Genomic DNA, 17,223 nt, shown 5'->3' on the forward strand with positions numbered 1-17,223 from the left:
GTACTTAGCGATATTCATTCTTTCCTTCCAAATAAAAAAAAATTAGTCTAAGTTTTTTATCCTGTTTAAAAAGTTAGAAACTCCAAAACCTCATTAGAAAAACCATTCTTAAAGATGAAAACAAATCCTCTATGATTGCACTTGACTCTTAATCTATCATATAAGAAAAGTCTACCATTTAGACAATTCTTAGGCTATCCACATCAGCTTCTGTTCCCTCGATAATCCACATCAGCTTTCTCCAAATTATGCTCTTCTTCCACTATAATTCGACAGTTACATCCTTTGTTATTCAATTTCCACTCTCTTCCGTTACATCCTTTGTTATTCAATTTCCACTCTCTTCATAACTGCCCTTAAATCCATTCTCTTCCAAATTTCAAAACCGTTCCGAAAAATTGTTAGTGCAACCCCATTCTTCTTCTTCTTTCACGATCCATTTTCACCAAATTACTTTTCAATTTCTCTTTACAATGGCTTAGTATCAAAACAACATATTCAAACTTTAATTGCAGTAATGACAAAACTTACCACACAAATGGAGAGCTGTATGCGCGAATCGGAGGGATTCCGATTGAAGATTTTCGTTGGGCTGTATGTACGTGACGTTAGTTTTGGGTGGATCGCGGCCGTAGCCGCTGATGATGGTGGTGGTCTATGTGGGTTATCACTGTTTGAAGCGGCGTGTTGTGGAGGTTACGCCCGGTGTTTCAGTAGAACTCATTGTATATATGATAATTTTTTATATTTTCTTTATTCTCTTTATTCCATTATATTTGTATTTTTGATTTGGTATGTATTGACTCTTCCACTTCAACGGGCTATCCTACCTCCTGTATTAATTTTTACAAATAAGCATCTGATACTAATTCCTTCCCATACATGATCAATTGTCAGGTTTTGCAGTTGCTGAGTGACCCAAATCTTGCTGGTAGGGAAACTGCTATTTTGTGCATTGAGGTAAGTATGGCTTATTTTTTCTATCATTGTTTTATTTGTGCAGATGATTAGATATGTTTGTAATATCTCTGTTGTCTTCTTATTCATATTATTGTGATGACTATTTCTTCCAATTAGTATTGCATACTCATTACATATCAACTATTTTGTCTTCTTATTCATATTATATGAAATGCAGGGGTCCCCAAGTTGAATCAATCAGAGTTGGAGACAACATGTGAAGATTTCAGCAATATCATTAATAATTTTGAGAAGTGCACCATATGTAAAGGAACAATGTCCAATGGAGTCAAGATTTCTATTGATTATACTATTGTTACTTCTACCGAGAATTGGTCAAAGAACATGGAGATAGCCTGCAGAAGAAAGATTTTCTTCCTTATGTCAATGGAAATGGAAACACTGAGAGTTTCAATTCAATTGATAGATAGACTTTCATGTTTCAAACTTAATTGTTTAGCTAACTTATTTCCTTACATACATGCTTTCAGATTGTTGCTCTATCCTGTGTTAGCCATAAGAACTTTGCCAATCTTATTCGTTATTATGAAGAAGACAGACCATTCACAAGGACGGTGGTGTTTGAGTATACTCCGAACGAAAGCTTATATGAGCATCTACTTGGTAACACATTTATATAGTAACTTCTGCGGATAGTGGATTTCTTTTCCTTTGTCGTGACTTCTCTTCCATACTAATAATCACTATGTTACTTTATGACAGCAACCGGAAAACTCGGGAAAGCATTTCGAGTAAACCTTTCAGCAGGTAAGAGAAATTATGTATTTTCCCTATTTGTATGTCGTTTACTAAAACCTCGCCTTATTCTTCATGTTTTTTGTTTTATCCTTTTGCAGGAGCTGGTCTTTCTGTGGACTGTGGATATTTAGTAGATCCTTCTATTCTTGTGCAGACCATATTCTTACACTGGATGGCAGTATATTGCAGAAGGACTTAGCAAATATATTTGTCTTCTCATCCTAATTGCTTGCACTTGATGAACGCTTTTGGTTTGTGCAATTAGCTCCAATTACTATCATATTCTCTGACAGTCTCGAGTATGCATTAAAACAAATGCTCATTCATGAGTTTGAAGTGGTTCCTTTTTCCATCAAGTTAAAAAGAAAATAAATTTTGACGAGAGATATGAAATGATGCAAGCTTAGCTTAGACGGCATCTCTACTATTTTGATTGTGTTCTACTTTGATTCAATTCAGGGTACAACTTTGTATTAGCAGGATTGCTTGCTTCCCTTAAATTAATCGGAGGAACCTTAGCTGATCACACATTCTCCGTAAGTGAAATTCTTACTTCTATATTTTGGTTATTGAAGGCTGGAACTGGTATAGCAGAGTTGATAGCTTTTGAGATTTCTAAGCAGGTATAACTTGGTTTTAATACTTAATTGTTTATTTCTAAACGTATTCTTTTATCTCAAGTAGTTAAATTAAATTCTATCATTTTGGCCACACAAAAGCCCCGGTCGAAGAGACTTGCAAGAAGATTTGGATTGTGGACTCCAAGGTAATAAGAGCTTCTCATTTGTCTCCATTGTTTTGTTATTGGTATGCAGATTTTTCTTCTCATATTTTTTCGTTACATCCCTCCTGATATTCCCTTATCTACCCTTCTGTTACAGCTTTTATTATCCCCTTTCTTCGTTAAGGCTTTTGTGCTGAATCCGGTTTAGTAAGCAACTCGGTTCGGTTTGTTTTGAATTCATGCGTAGCTTCTGGGCTTATTCTTGGTTCTGCACTGCTGTCTAATTGTTGCAGGTGCAGAACTCACTTCTAATTTAGATCCTATTTGATGTACAATCAAACTGGCTGTGATGATTAGTCTTTTTGCTTTCACAAATTAGTCGCTTGCCTTTAATTTGATCATATATTATCTATCATATGAAATGTTTTCAATGTTAAAGACAATCAACCAATTGCAAACGATGGGTCAATAAGTTCTCCAATGCAATCTACTTCAAACTCCCTAAACCCCCAATATTCCCAAAATGCTAAAACCCCATGCAGGAAGAGGGAATTTAAGAGACAACCAGTTCAATGTTTTCATAATGCGCTGATATGTGATCCACATGCAGGCAGAGGGAATTTTTGTGAGTCCGTATGGTCTGAGGAAAGCCCTGGAGAATGTAACTGTTCCAAACGGCAATTCATCGGAGGATAAATTATCACTGGGCCAAGTTAACAAGTTCGATATTTTCTCTGTCCAACTCTTCAAAGAATTTTGTAGTAAATGGTAATATTATAAGATTTGTTATAGACTTGAATTAAGAAGCTTGATGTCAAACACAGTAGATACAAAGAACAGATCAAGAAAGCAAGGTATGGTCCTACTCTCGAAGCTATTAAATCTAGAGCCATGCGATTTCTTAAACAAAAGAGAATGTGAGTCGATTGTTCTTTGTTTTCTTAGTTTATTTGTCGTTGTTGAGTTGTCACATTGTACACACACTAACAATACTTTGAGTTTTTACTTTAAATACGCTCAACTACTTTATCATGCAGCTAATAATCTTCCTTAGCTCAATACATTATACATGAATTGAATATTATATTGTTGTTTTAATATACCAATACACTATGCTTTGATCAGGTATGAAGGTCAACGCGACATGTTGTACAATCAGACATTTAACTTCGATCAAGTTTAATTTGCTGCTGGGGGAATTAAAGATGCTCAACAAACTGTATGTATCCAGGAGCTTAGTTTTCTCTGCGTTCCATGTATTGATTTAACTCTTTTCATGGATCCATTTGTATGACATCTTTATTTATACCAGTCTTTGAAGATGGGTTTATTCATAAAGAAGGCATATTTTATAATTTTATGCCTACTTATTCAGTCAAACAATTTTTGGCATAACTTCATCCCATCCTCTCAAATAGCAAGTCTTAAGATTTGATGCTTTTATAATTTATTCTGAAGGAAAACATATCTGTGATTTTAGAAAGGGAAAACTTAATCAATTTTGTGTTTCATAATTTATTATGAGGGTGAGCGTTGGCTAAAAGGTGCTTCTTTGGTACCTGTGATCACAGATAAGGTTTCCACCAAGTCGAAGACATTTAGGTCTCCGCAACGCATGGCACACCGCAGAATTAAGAAACTGTTGTCTTCTAAATACTGGAATGTCGCTCCAAAATTGAAGTTATGCCAACTGTCTAGATCTGGTAAGAGTTAAATCAATTGCATACAAAATATATCTTTGAGTTTCTTGATAGTTTTTAACCGAAAATTACTGAAAACTATGGCTCTTCTTTTTATACTTGATGTAAGTTATTTTGGCTATGCAAATGATGATAAGGTTGTGATTTTGTAGGTGCTGGCTGAATCAGATATTAAACCATGTTGCATGACTGCTAAACCGAAATATTACGACTGTTGTACCGAAGGATGCAGGGACTGAACTGAATCATACAGCTGCTGTACTTAAAGATTTTCTGTAGATTGATTAAACACTTGATTTCAATGTTGATGTTTCAACCTCTCTTCCCTTGATGACTTAAATTTCAGGAAAGAAGAATTGTTATGAATTTTGGATCAATTGCTAAGAGACAAGGATGATATAATTATGGCTACACCTTATACAGGTTCTATTTTGGATCAATTACTAAAAGACAAGGATGATTTTAGTTGTGTTTTCCTTATCCATATTGAATTATATATCAATTGCTATATCGATATTATCTTTTGGGGCCTATATCAAGCTTAAAAGATGTTGATTATATACAGCTAACACGAAGAATATTGAAAGTATTGCAAGAATGGTTAGTGGAAAAGTATCTTGATTTTGTGGAATCAATATGGCCACATTATTTTCGGATGATCAGATTTTTGATGTCGTCTAATCTTATTCGAGTTTGAATGCATTCTTAAAGGTACTGTTCAGGAGAGTTTAAGGGAGTTTGATTGGAGGCGGTATTCTATAGCATAGAAATTTTCCATTGAGATGTAGTCAATCACATTTTATCCTCTGGGGTTTGAGCAAGTTAATGATAATGAGGAAACAAGTTCCTAATTCATGTTATCTTGAATTGATTTTATTCTTAGATTAGGTTGGAATTGATTTTATCATTGAATGGTTGCTTAGTTTTCAAGGTTTTATATAAGATTGACAGTCGACTCATACAACTGAGTTTTAAAAAATCAATTGACACAATGCAGGATGCATTGTAGTGCTTTCAACAATGGAAACATTATCGTAAAAGTCTTTGGTCAGTCGGTGCGGTTAAGAAAGCAGTGATACATTGACGTTTAAAGAGAAAAAGCTTTCATGCAAGAAGATTACATGAGGATGAAGTTGGCACCCAAGCAAGCAAAGGTAATATCTAATTTTATTCCATCACTCATAGAAATAGGAGGATTTGCTTTTGCACCACATGTGCATATGGACAAGGATTTTCCTTTGTAATGTGATATTGTGATGCGATATTGTGATTTATGATGTAGCGTGACTATAATGTGACCATAATTGAGGTTGCACAGTTGTTATTCTATGCAATATCGAGAGCTGCGACCTCTGCTTCCAATGCATTCAGGTTCTCACTCTCTTTCTTCTTTCACTTTCATGTTTTGTTATTAGATTTAGTATGTACAAATATGGTTATTTAAACAATGGCTTCCCAAGTATTTCATAAATGTGACTTATAAGAATTTAAATTTAATTGAGAAGTTCTCATGAATAGGTAATTAATTTAAGCTGGACCTAATTTGATGATGTGTTTTTTGGAGTTTCACTTAGCAGATTGGTTTTCACCTGGAACAATGAAGAGAAAAATGAAGAGGATACAAGATCTACAAGGCAGCATAGTTCCTTCAAGCTAAGTGGGATCAATTCCCATTAAATCTAACTTATGTGTTGGTAACCTCTAGGGGTATCTGGACTATGTCAACAGAAAAGCAAAATTGATAACATCAGAGTAAGACTTCTTAATAGTGTAAGTTCACAGGCAGGCTAATGTTAGTCTCAAACTTTATTTCTTTTTACACGAACACCACTTCTCAAAAACAAGGAACAAGAAAACTGCAGACTGCATAAATTCTTGAGATTGAATTGTGGCATCGGATACGCAACAATCATCATCAGCATCATCAACATCTTTAAAGGGTTTGATGCATTGGAGGTGTCTGCAGGGAACCGTTACCATAACTGGAAGCACGCGTACAGCGGCATTATTGCAGCATTGGGGGATATTGCGGTACTTTTAAAAGCTTACACATGGATCATTGAGATTGTAGCTGCACATTAGAATCTGATATTGAAGCTGCACATGGAGCTCTATGTAGCATAATTTGTACTCAGCCTAGAAGAATATCTGCTATATATGTTTCTGAAAGAGTAGCGGCATCCATGAGCTATTTTGTTAGCATGCTTTTGGTTTAGATTTTACATTGTCAGTGGAGTATACCTGATATAGTGGTGTGAAAATTTTGATCTCTTTTATTTTCTCATTATTTGCTCTGTAATGACTATTTATGCTCTACACGCCTGGATCTGTTGGTTTTTCTCGAAATTTGTATGTAATCATTTCCTGCTTACTTTGCTGACATTGTTTTTCAGTTTACGGTAGAACTTTTTAATAACCACCATTATAGCTGCAGCGTGAATTTTAACAATAATCCCCAACATTGAAAAGATGACTATGAATGGTGTCTTGAAAAATAATTTCTAGACATTTTCTGAAATACTACTAATCTTCTAAAATGCTTATGGTGTAGGTTTAGTATGTGTAAATACTAAGTGTTAATTGAATATAATTGAAATTCCAACAGGACAATTGAAATGTTTAGTTATATTACATATTACAATTTGCTGAACTTATATCCTCATCTTTGAATTTAGTTTAAATGGTTCATCTCTTATATTTTCTTCTTAGAAGAGCCGAAGAGATTTGCTTAAGATATTTTAAACCGGGACTGACAGAATTAATACCAATTATTTACTTAGTATAAAATTAAACATTAATTAATTAATAATTGTTATTATAAATTATTTATAACTTTAAAAGATAATTAATTTGAAAATGAATGCAAAATAAATAGATGATTAATAAAAGATAATTTTTACACACACCATTTTTCTTTATCATAACCTCTAACCTAACTTGTAATATTTTTGTAATATTTTCCTAAAATTTATGATTTCCCTAATCTCAAATGCGCGGAAACGACGGGTACCCGTGCGAACGCACGGGTAAGACACTAGTTATTTTCATAAAATATGACTTTAATCTCCAATATCAAAGGGCCATAAATTTTTTTAAGATTAAATGAACTTTTAATGTTTTAATTTTTTAAAAATTAAGTTTTTTTATCCATTCCATTTTGATCAATTGACAAATTAATTTAATACGTGACACTTACATATACCACTTAGGCGCCAACTAAGTTTACTTCGTCATCTCAATTCTCACATAATTAACATAAAAAAATTAATTTTATAATATTATTTAATAATAATATAAATTAATGCCCCTAGTATTATTTGCATGGCTTTTGTCATGAAATTTTAATACTAAGGTACCAAAGAAATACTTTGAATACGAAATTGGCTTACATTTTTATATTGCACACACTCAATCATCAAGTTTCTTACAAGTGTTCATCTTCAAGCTCAAAAAAAAAAAAAAAACAGGTATGACATTGTATCTACATTCTTTGCATGCACATTTGTATATAGACAGTTAGACACATGTCACTTAATTTACATATTCTTGTTAGAAATGCTCAATGCATGTCATGAAAATGAAGATTAAATTAAAAATATAACATGCATGAGCATCTAAACCATTCTTGCATAATGGATAATGCTGCTCTTAGGAAGTTTGTGTGCTAAGCGAGCTACAAGTCGCGCTTAGTTAGATGATGCCAACTTCCGCATTAAGCGAGCTAAAAGTTTTATTTAGCGAGAAAACCTCAGGGCAGGTTATTTGAATCTATTACTGAGAGAATGACGTTAACCCTTAAGCTATCTAACAAAATTGTCAAAATATAGATTGTTTGATGTTACATGTGGCTCCAACGAAATCAATCTCTGTTAGAACAATATTTGGTTATGCATTCAATTTTTAAGATTTGATGATAATATCACATATATTTTATATCTAACAATTTTGTCCTCTAATGGTTTCTTAAGTGTGCAGATTTACTATTTTATTTGATTAAGGATTGTTGTCCGTAAGATCATCAAAAATAGCTTCAATATACATTAGAAGAACTACTCATCTCAATTCTGAAATGACATCAGCAGTTCTGAAGAATGTTGAATGACTCATCAGATAAAGGATTTACAAATGTATCTAAAGCTAAGTTACTCTTCCATATCAGAAATGAAGAATACATCGTTCAGATAAGCTGTTGCTTTCTACTCTAAAGATTTCTCTTTGACTCTGAAGAATACTTTCTCTTGGGACGTCTACGTTATTTGATCCCTTCCCTGTTTTATCTACTTCAGAACAGAAGTACATCTCAAAGAAGAATGATCAGATAACTTGCACTAGAAATAATATGGTACAACAATACATCACCTTTTCCACTACTGCAAGACGTATTTTATGAATTCAACTTTCGTGTGCTCTTTGTTCCCCAAGACCTTTTGGAGTCGTTACATCAAGTTGCAAGGAAAGTTTCAACGTGTCCTTCTCAACAGTCACATTTATTATGAGGCTATATATATGAGACACTCTCATTTGAAGAAGTTGTCGATTTACAATGCTACTCAAAGCTATATTTTCAAACTCAACAAACAAACTTCATAGAGAAAAAGAGAAAGAAGTATCTTAGAGATATTGTACTAAATATTCCATAGTGAGAAATATAATTTCTAAGAATCTCTATAACACAAGAGATGTTGCTCGTTAGATTGTGTTATCATTTGTTCTTACAGTTTTTGTTTCAATTTGCTTATTTAGAAGCAATATCTTGTAAACAAATTCATTTGTAAATCTGTTGAGATTTATATTCCTCAAGTGACTAGGTTACTACTCTGTATACTTGAGAGGGCTAAGGTGTCTTTCTATACTCTTAGAGGTTGTCTGTAATCTTTCAATATTAATGGATTAAGTCATTTTCTAAGGTAAAATCACTTTGGCGGGTGGACAAGATTAACATTTTCTAAGGCGAACTTGTATAAACTAAACGTGTCAATCTCTCTTCATTTGTTATCTATCTCATTGATTGTGGTGAATAGTGTTTCCAAAAGAAAGTTTTTATAAAACTCAATTCAAACCCCTATTTCTTGTGTTTTTACCTACCTTCAATCACTAGAAGAAAAAGGTAGTTAGGCATTGAATCATCATAAGTATCATATGACCGTAAAATGTTTAAGAACCTTGATCACGTGGAAGTTTACAACCAACTGAGTAATACATAATTAATTGTGAAATGGAAAGTACAATCGAAAGATCTAGGAGAATTCTCAAGTTTTGTGTAAGAACCTAATAATAGAGGATGGAATACATTGGCAGAGCCTCCTGAAGAGATTTATCGTGATATAATCAAAGAATTCTATAAAATTACCAAACCTTTGGATGATGATATCATGATACCAAGGGTATCCATGGCCAGGGGGTAACAAAATCCATATGATAAGGAAACCATACATGAGTACTTTGAGGATACTTTTGCAGTAAATACAGATGAAGTTGATCCCTTCTCAATGGCAGTGATGAAAAATAATTGGGATTACGATAGATCGCCACTAAAATCTATATTAAATTTGAAAGACTTTATGGTTAAGGTACTTCAAGGTGAATTATGGTTTAGTAGCTAAGAAAGCTTAGGTGATCCACTTAGCAAGCGTAGGTGGAATGGATAGGTGGAATTACTTAACCTATAACAAAGTAAGTGCGCTTAGCAAGCATGGGGGTGCGCTTAGCAATCATGGGCGATGCATTTAGTGAGCCTACCTTTCCCAAACCTAAAAATAGAGTTTTCAGACCTTCATTGAAGACATTCATTTATTAGATTGGATCACATTTGATGGAATTTAAGGTGGTTGCTTAAGGAAAATAGGTTTTAACCACAAATCACAACAAGAGAGAATAGGAGAGGAAGATCGAGGGTGAAAGTGTTGTTCGAGGAATCGTGAACAAATGTTTTTTTAACTTCTTGCTTCTAGGGATTGATTGTAAATCTAAAACGAGTAAGTATAGCTAATTTTCTATATTGTTGGGGTTATATGTTGTTGTCTTGTTACTTATGTTTTGATCCGGACTTTGGCGTTCTATGTAATTTTTTGTTGGGAATTCTTGCTCGAGACTCTTCTTCTAGTTCATTGATTATCTGTGACATCTGCGATTGATGACAATGTTGAAATTTTATTTACAAATCAATGAAATCAAATTTAGAGAATTCATGATTCACAAACATTGTTTCAACTTCATCGCGGTCTCAGACCTTCAACGGAACAACTTTCACATGGTTATTCCCAAAATGAACAACATTTTGATAAATAATTTGTGAAACCGATATAGATTGAAGCTTTTATTATATCTTATCCCTAATGGTAACAATATACATATACAGTATTTATCATTATTATCCGACTTTAATAAAATAGGTAGATATAGTTGGGGGAGCTGCAACTTTAGCACAGCTATACATACACTTGTGTAGATGCACTAAAAAATGTGCATAAATTTGTTGGTTGTGCAGTCTTACTTCAAGCTTGCCAACAAATCCTAATCCATTCCGATTTCCATATGCGACCAAGTACATTTCAATCATTTTATTTACTTTTATATATGTTTATTATGCGTATTTTTTAACTAATAACTATTTATTTTTTAGGTGGTCTGCATATGGGATGAATTATGAAAAAAACTCCCCATCATTAAGCTTCTGGATATCGAGCGTTCATCGATCATTTTGAGCTGATTGATATTTAAATCATCAACATAAACAACAATTATTACAAATTCGGATATTGTTTTTCTTATAAAAACACAAGGACAAATAAGATTATTTTCATAGTCTCTTTAAGTAAATAATCACTTAGCCTATTGTACCACGTGCGCTCGGATTGTTTTAACCCATACAATAATCTTTGAAAGTTAATTGCAGACATTTCTCTAGGTTTTGATGTCTCGGGCATTTTAAATCCTTATGAGATTTTTATGTATAAATCAGTATCAACTGATTCATATAAATAAGGAGTACCAATATCCATAAGATACATATCAAGATTATTAAATATTGATAAACCAATTAAGTAACAAAAAAGTAATGGTATCCATAACAGAAGAATATGTTAGCTCATAATCAATTCCCAGTCTTTGGTAAATACTTTGTGCAACAAGATGAGCTTTGTATTGACAATCTCATTTTTCTCATTTTGTTTTCTTGCAAATCAGTAAACGAATATGACAATTGATTTGCTAAATCTTGTAAGTGGAATATTTTCTTTACATTTTCTTCCGATGATCTATTATATGGGTTCAAATGTAATAAATGAGGTACGTACTATGTTATGTTATTTTCTAGTTTTTTATTCTCTCTCCTTAGTGTTGAAAATATTGTTTCGTCAAAATGACAATCAGGAAATCTTGCCTGAAAAACATCACCTATTAAAGGTTCAAGATATCTAATAATATATGGTGGTTCATACCCCACCTATATTCCTAACCTCCTTTGAGGTCTCATCTTTGTTCTTTGTGGTGGAGATAAATATCTTTAAATGGGAAATATTTGGTTCCTTACCAATTGTAAATTGAGAAGGGGTATGTTTATTGTAACACCCCATTTCTACCCGGAAATTATATATAAAAAAAAAATCAGAGTTTCCAAAATTTCTCAATAAACAAATGAGGCGTCACATAATTAAAACAAAACCATTCACCTCGTCGCATAAAGCGGATACATATCACCTTTGAAATAGAATAACTTATTTTATTAAAACACAGCGGAATCACTTAAGAATGTATTCAATAAAATATCTTCAGTTAACTTATCATTTTGTCCAACCAAAATGAAACAATTAAATAGCAACATCATAAATAATATAAATCGTTCCCCCCAGAGTGCTACGTATCAGAGCGACAACCGACTCGAGTAACGGCAACTAAATCTTCATACTTGAATACCTGCACGTTGCCAATAGAAAGGCAACGGCGAACCAAGAGAAAAGGGTGAGATATCAAATCATATAAGCGGGCATATGATAAATTGCATGCTAGGATTCAGACATATAAAATCATCACATCACAAGTATCAATAGCTACTATACACATCATACTTCTACAGTCATTAATCTCACATACTTTTCATCACACAACAAGTCATAATCATGTAAATAGTATCATCTAATAAATTTCACATATTCAAGTAAGCACAAAATTCAATAGTATAATACTCAAAAGATCCAATACTATTATCCCAAATATATACACAATCCATCATTATCACATATTCACACGTTTAACCAATTATATATCAAAACATCACCAATTTCAATTATCACATCTCATGTACACATGACAATCACATAAATGCATATATTCAAACATCACTTAACCTCAATGTGACTCAATGCAAGATATGTGACTCTATGCATGTGGTACCCAATGTGGACCCAAAGTTCCACCGCTTCCGATTCATATAGAATCTAGCCACGCTTCAGATCCGGACAAGATCAAAGCCACCTAATGTAAACATATAGTTTACCGCTTTCCGAATTCACTCTAGAATCCAAGCCCCGCTTTTGTTTCAAAGCAAACCACATTTGTTTCAAGGCACACCATGACATGAATGCATGTACAATGTTGACAAACATATGCAATTAATATCATCTCTACCATCTTAATATTTAGCATATCACAATAATTCAACTCGATGAATTATCCACCAATTGTGCACAACATTCACAACACATACATATCATTCACATATAAAAGGCCAATTAATCAATTACGATTCATAAAATCCAATTAACACTAGTAACCATACTATCTCATGTTAATTCTCATTTTGCCAATTATATATGAACATACACATTTAAAATCAAGCAATTAATCATTAAAATTAATGCTATCCAACTACCCACAGAGAATCAATATCAAAACAACATCATTGACATAATAATATATATTTCTCAACATACATATTCAAGTCAAAACACAATTACGGATAACTTCTCAAAATATCGTAATTTACCGACAAACCAAATAGTTGATCTAATTCCAAATTATATTCTAATCAATTAAACACATTGAAGTTAATTCAACTATTAATTTAATCAACCAATTAATAATCACACTATATTAATTTAATTCACTTCTATTTCTACTCCATTTCTAATTTCTAGCATTCTATTGCTCAAGACCATTTTTATTGAAAATAATATCACGCTAGCTTTCTAACGCTTCGAACGGGGACTCGAACGGAGTTACGGTTTAAAAGATATGAATTGTTAAAGTTCCAATGAAAAAATAAACACCGACATTATACACTGACAACTCTAAACAAGTCAGAATTACTCAAAACAAACAAAAGTATGACTCTTAGTAACCCAAAACAACTCTGACAATTTATTGTCAACTCTAACAACTCTATTGACAACTCTAACAACTCTATTGACAACTCTAAAAACTCTATTGACAATTTTATTAAATTATTATAATTTATTTATAAAGAATAATTAAATTAAACACAATTTCGGTCGATTCGTAAAATATCACAATTTTGACAAAATAACACCACCACGTTAACCTACTAATTAAACTTAGCTACCACGTAAATTTTCATTAAATTCCGGACAATTAAATATACCGCTTAATTTGACTATTTCGATCAAACGGGACTAATTTTACATTTTATTAATTAACTAACCCCATTAGAACCAATGCTAACTACTGTCAAACAAATTGTATTAATCAAGTATTTTATTCCTCGTGTAAATATTTATTTCTAAATGTCAATCCATTACTTTCTATAGTGAAACACTGAAACAGGGTATTTAGTGTATTTAGTTCTACAATCCTACATCATTATCTCACACTATCTATAGTATCAAGAAAATATAATATATGTCATGGTTTATTACTACTTATAACTAATAAGGCTCATATATTCCAACATTTTCGATCATGATTTGATAGTTAAGAAAGTAGTCAAACACAGCAACAAATAGTATATAGCACCTAATTAGCATTTTCATAAAAATGAAATGAGGAAATAGTTCAATGAAATGGCATAAAAACAAGTCACAAAGAGAATACAACATGATGAGCTGCCCGTCCAAAACAACGGACGTCCGTCTTTGGGCCTCTCACTTTATACCCCACGTTCTCATTTCCAGATACACCAACATTAACAACAGCAACAAACAACAACAACAAACAGCAACAAATAGAATTCCAGTTTTGGTACAAGTCAAAATATTAACCTAAATTTCTAATTTTCAGCAACAATTACCACAAGCAAATGTAATAAATTTACACACCCAATTCCCCACATACAATTGTTCATGAGCTCTATTATAGGAAGAGAACCTCACCCTTACCTTACCAATGGAAGCAACTTAATAGGGTCTCCAATTGCATCTTCAATTTGACACCATGAATGAAAACTCTAAGCTTGTTCTTCTCCTCCAAAAACTTGCCTCTTCCTCTTCTATTCTTCTTTCTTCATTATGACAACTCTCCTCTTTCTAAATCTCTAAAACCCTAATATAAAACTAATTGGGCTTAGTGTTTAAATTCTCTCTTTATTTAATATCCTCCAAAATCAATTTAGGCCCAATAAGAGATATAAATCAAATAATCAATTATATCACTTATAATAATAATTCCTTCAATATAATAATTCCGACTTATAAATAATATTATTCTTAATATTATTTTCCGACTTCAATTTATATAATTCCAAATACGCCCTTAAATAACACCGATAATCCAAATTCGACTAAATCAAATATTTAAATTCTTCAATAATTTAATTAACCAATTTAATTAAATTCAGGGTGTTACATTTATGATCAACACTTGGCCTTAGAAGGATGAGTGTTGCAGTATGTAAAATTGCATGACCCCAAACAACAACTGGTAGTTTAGTTCTTATTATTAATAATGGTCTAACAATATATTGGAGATGTTTGATTAATGACTCATCTAAACCATTTTGTGTATGTACACGAGGAACAAGATGTTCAACAATAATTCCAATTGACATGCAATAACTATTAAATGATTCAAATGTAAATTCACTGACGTTGACAAGTCTAATTTTCTTTATAGTATAATCAAGAAAGAGAGCTTTAAGTTTAATTATTTGTGCAAGAAATTTTGCAAATGCCATATCACGACTTAATAGTAAGCATACATATGACTATCTACTTACTACTAGATGCATCAATCGATACCATAAAATACCTGAATGATCATGACGGTGGATGGATAGGTTCACATATATCTTCTTGAATTCTTTCAAGAAATGCAGGTGATTTTGTATGAATCTTGCACGATGAATGCTTTGTTATTAGTTTTCCAAGAGAGCAAGCTTCGCATGGTCTATCTTCTTGTAAGTTTTAAACTTTTCAATGAATGACCACGTGTACTTTCAACTATTTTACGCATCATTGTTGAACGTGGGTAATCAAACAGTCATGTCATAAAGTCACAATTTTGGGATCTTCTTTTACTGTTAAATTGCATTCAATTTCATTTATATGTATAATGTAATTCAGAAGACAATTTTGATAGTTTTTCTAAAGTTTTCTTATTTCCCCAAACATTAGAAGTAATATTAATGTATTTCATATTACCTTCAGTTGCAGTTTCAATATCATATCTTTGACGATATATGTCATTAAAACTCAACAAATTTATCTTTGATTTTGGAGAGTATAAAGCATTATTAATGACAAATTTTGTCTCATTTGATAATATGAACATAACATTACCTGTTCTTTCAATCAAATCTGCAGGACCTGAGATTGTATTTATCACACCTTTAGTAGAATTTATTTTTGTAAAATATTTATTACTTTTGAGAATTGTGTGTGTAGTTTCATTGTGCGGAATGCAAATATCTTTGACATGTTCTATGTCTAACCTAGTGTAGTAAAAACTTCAGATGAAAATGATCGTGTTGATAACATGTTGAGAAAAATTAAATATTTGAATCTAACTTAATTAATATTTGTGAACTAATATGATGATTTCAATTACTAATCAAGTTATAATATTAAACTAAAAAAAATAAGAAGAAAGTAAAATAATAACCCTTATGTCTTTCAAAATAAATTGGTATATTTATATGAACTAAAGATAGATATTTATACCAATAAAAATATTATTATTATTATTATTATACTAAGTAAATAATTGATATTACTATTTTATGTTCGACAAATTATACATTATCAATAATTTGTCAATAAAATTTTAAGTTTGACAATTTAGATAAATATTTTTAAATAATATAATAATAATTTATTATAACAGTAATGAAATAATGTTTTCTTAACATATTTTATAATTGTGTAAGAGTTAGCCAACTGAATTGGCGAGTTTAGTAAAAACATTTAAGAACATGTGAGCAGATTCTGTCTCAAATAAAACAAGTAGCAGCATCACGTGAAAGGATATGAAAATGCCATGCCATTAATATGATGACTCTCTCCGTCATCGCTTCCTAAAGCGGTTTTCAAGTTTCAACACAGTGATGCATCACATCAAAGCTTGAACGTAAAGAATCAGTCAATAGTAGTCTTGCCTTGCCTACTAATTCATGCGCCAATAACATCACATGCGTAAACAGGCACCTTCTGCACAACACTTTAATTTGAGCCTTCCTTCATTGCTCATGTGAGGTCCTCAGTGTTTTATAAAAGGGACCGGTCACCAAACTAAAAAGGGTACTCGATTATTAATTTATTGGTTGAATTATAAAGTCAATAATCAAATAGTAGATTGGATTAAACTGGATGATTTGGTTGAATAAATTTGTCTTTAATGCACTACTATATATTTATTAAATCGGTTGAATAGGATGATTCTGTCTTTAAAAAAATATCAAAACACTATAAATTTTAAAATATAATAATTTTACATATTTATTCTTTATATTTAAATTTTAAATATAATCATCTCTCGTAATAAAATAATACAAAATATAAATTTAAATAAATTTTAAATCAAGTCTAATTAAAAAAAGGAGAAAAAGTTGTTCCAAATAAAGTTCAAATAAAGTCTAATTATACTTTAGTTTTATTTTTAAAAAAATCATGAAAACGTGTCATTTTGTGCGAA

General features: G+C 31.8%; 1 long non-coding RNA gene across 22 annotated transcripts; it reads left to right on the forward strand.

Moving 5' to 3' along the window:
* Positions 1-6,609, forward strand: LOC131653052 (uncharacterized). 22 transcript variants are annotated; one of them, XR_009298959.1, is made up of 12 exons: positions 2-960; positions 1,139-1,584; positions 1,684-1,728; positions 1,818-2,485; positions 2,601-2,736; positions 3,054-3,662; positions 4,015-4,146; positions 4,296-4,401; positions 4,490-4,566; positions 4,709-5,297; positions 5,426-5,514; positions 5,721-6,609. It is a non-coding gene; the product is annotated as an uncharacterized LOC131653052 (long non-coding RNA). The 22 variants fall into 22 exon arrangements; XR_009298961.1 differs by having other exon boundaries at positions 4-960; positions 5,141-5,297; positions 5,721-6,607; XR_009298953.1 differs by having other exon boundaries at positions 1-400; positions 516-960; positions 4,296-5,297.
* Positions 6,610-17,223: the final 10,614 nt, after the last annotated feature.

The sequence above is a fragment of the Vicia villosa genome, linkage group LG2 (assembly GCF_029867415.1).
Source record: "Vicia villosa cultivar HV-30 ecotype Madison, WI linkage group LG2, Vvil1.0, whole genome shotgun sequence".
Lineage (NCBI taxonomy): Eukaryota > Viridiplantae > Streptophyta > Magnoliopsida > Fabales > Fabaceae > Vicia > Vicia villosa.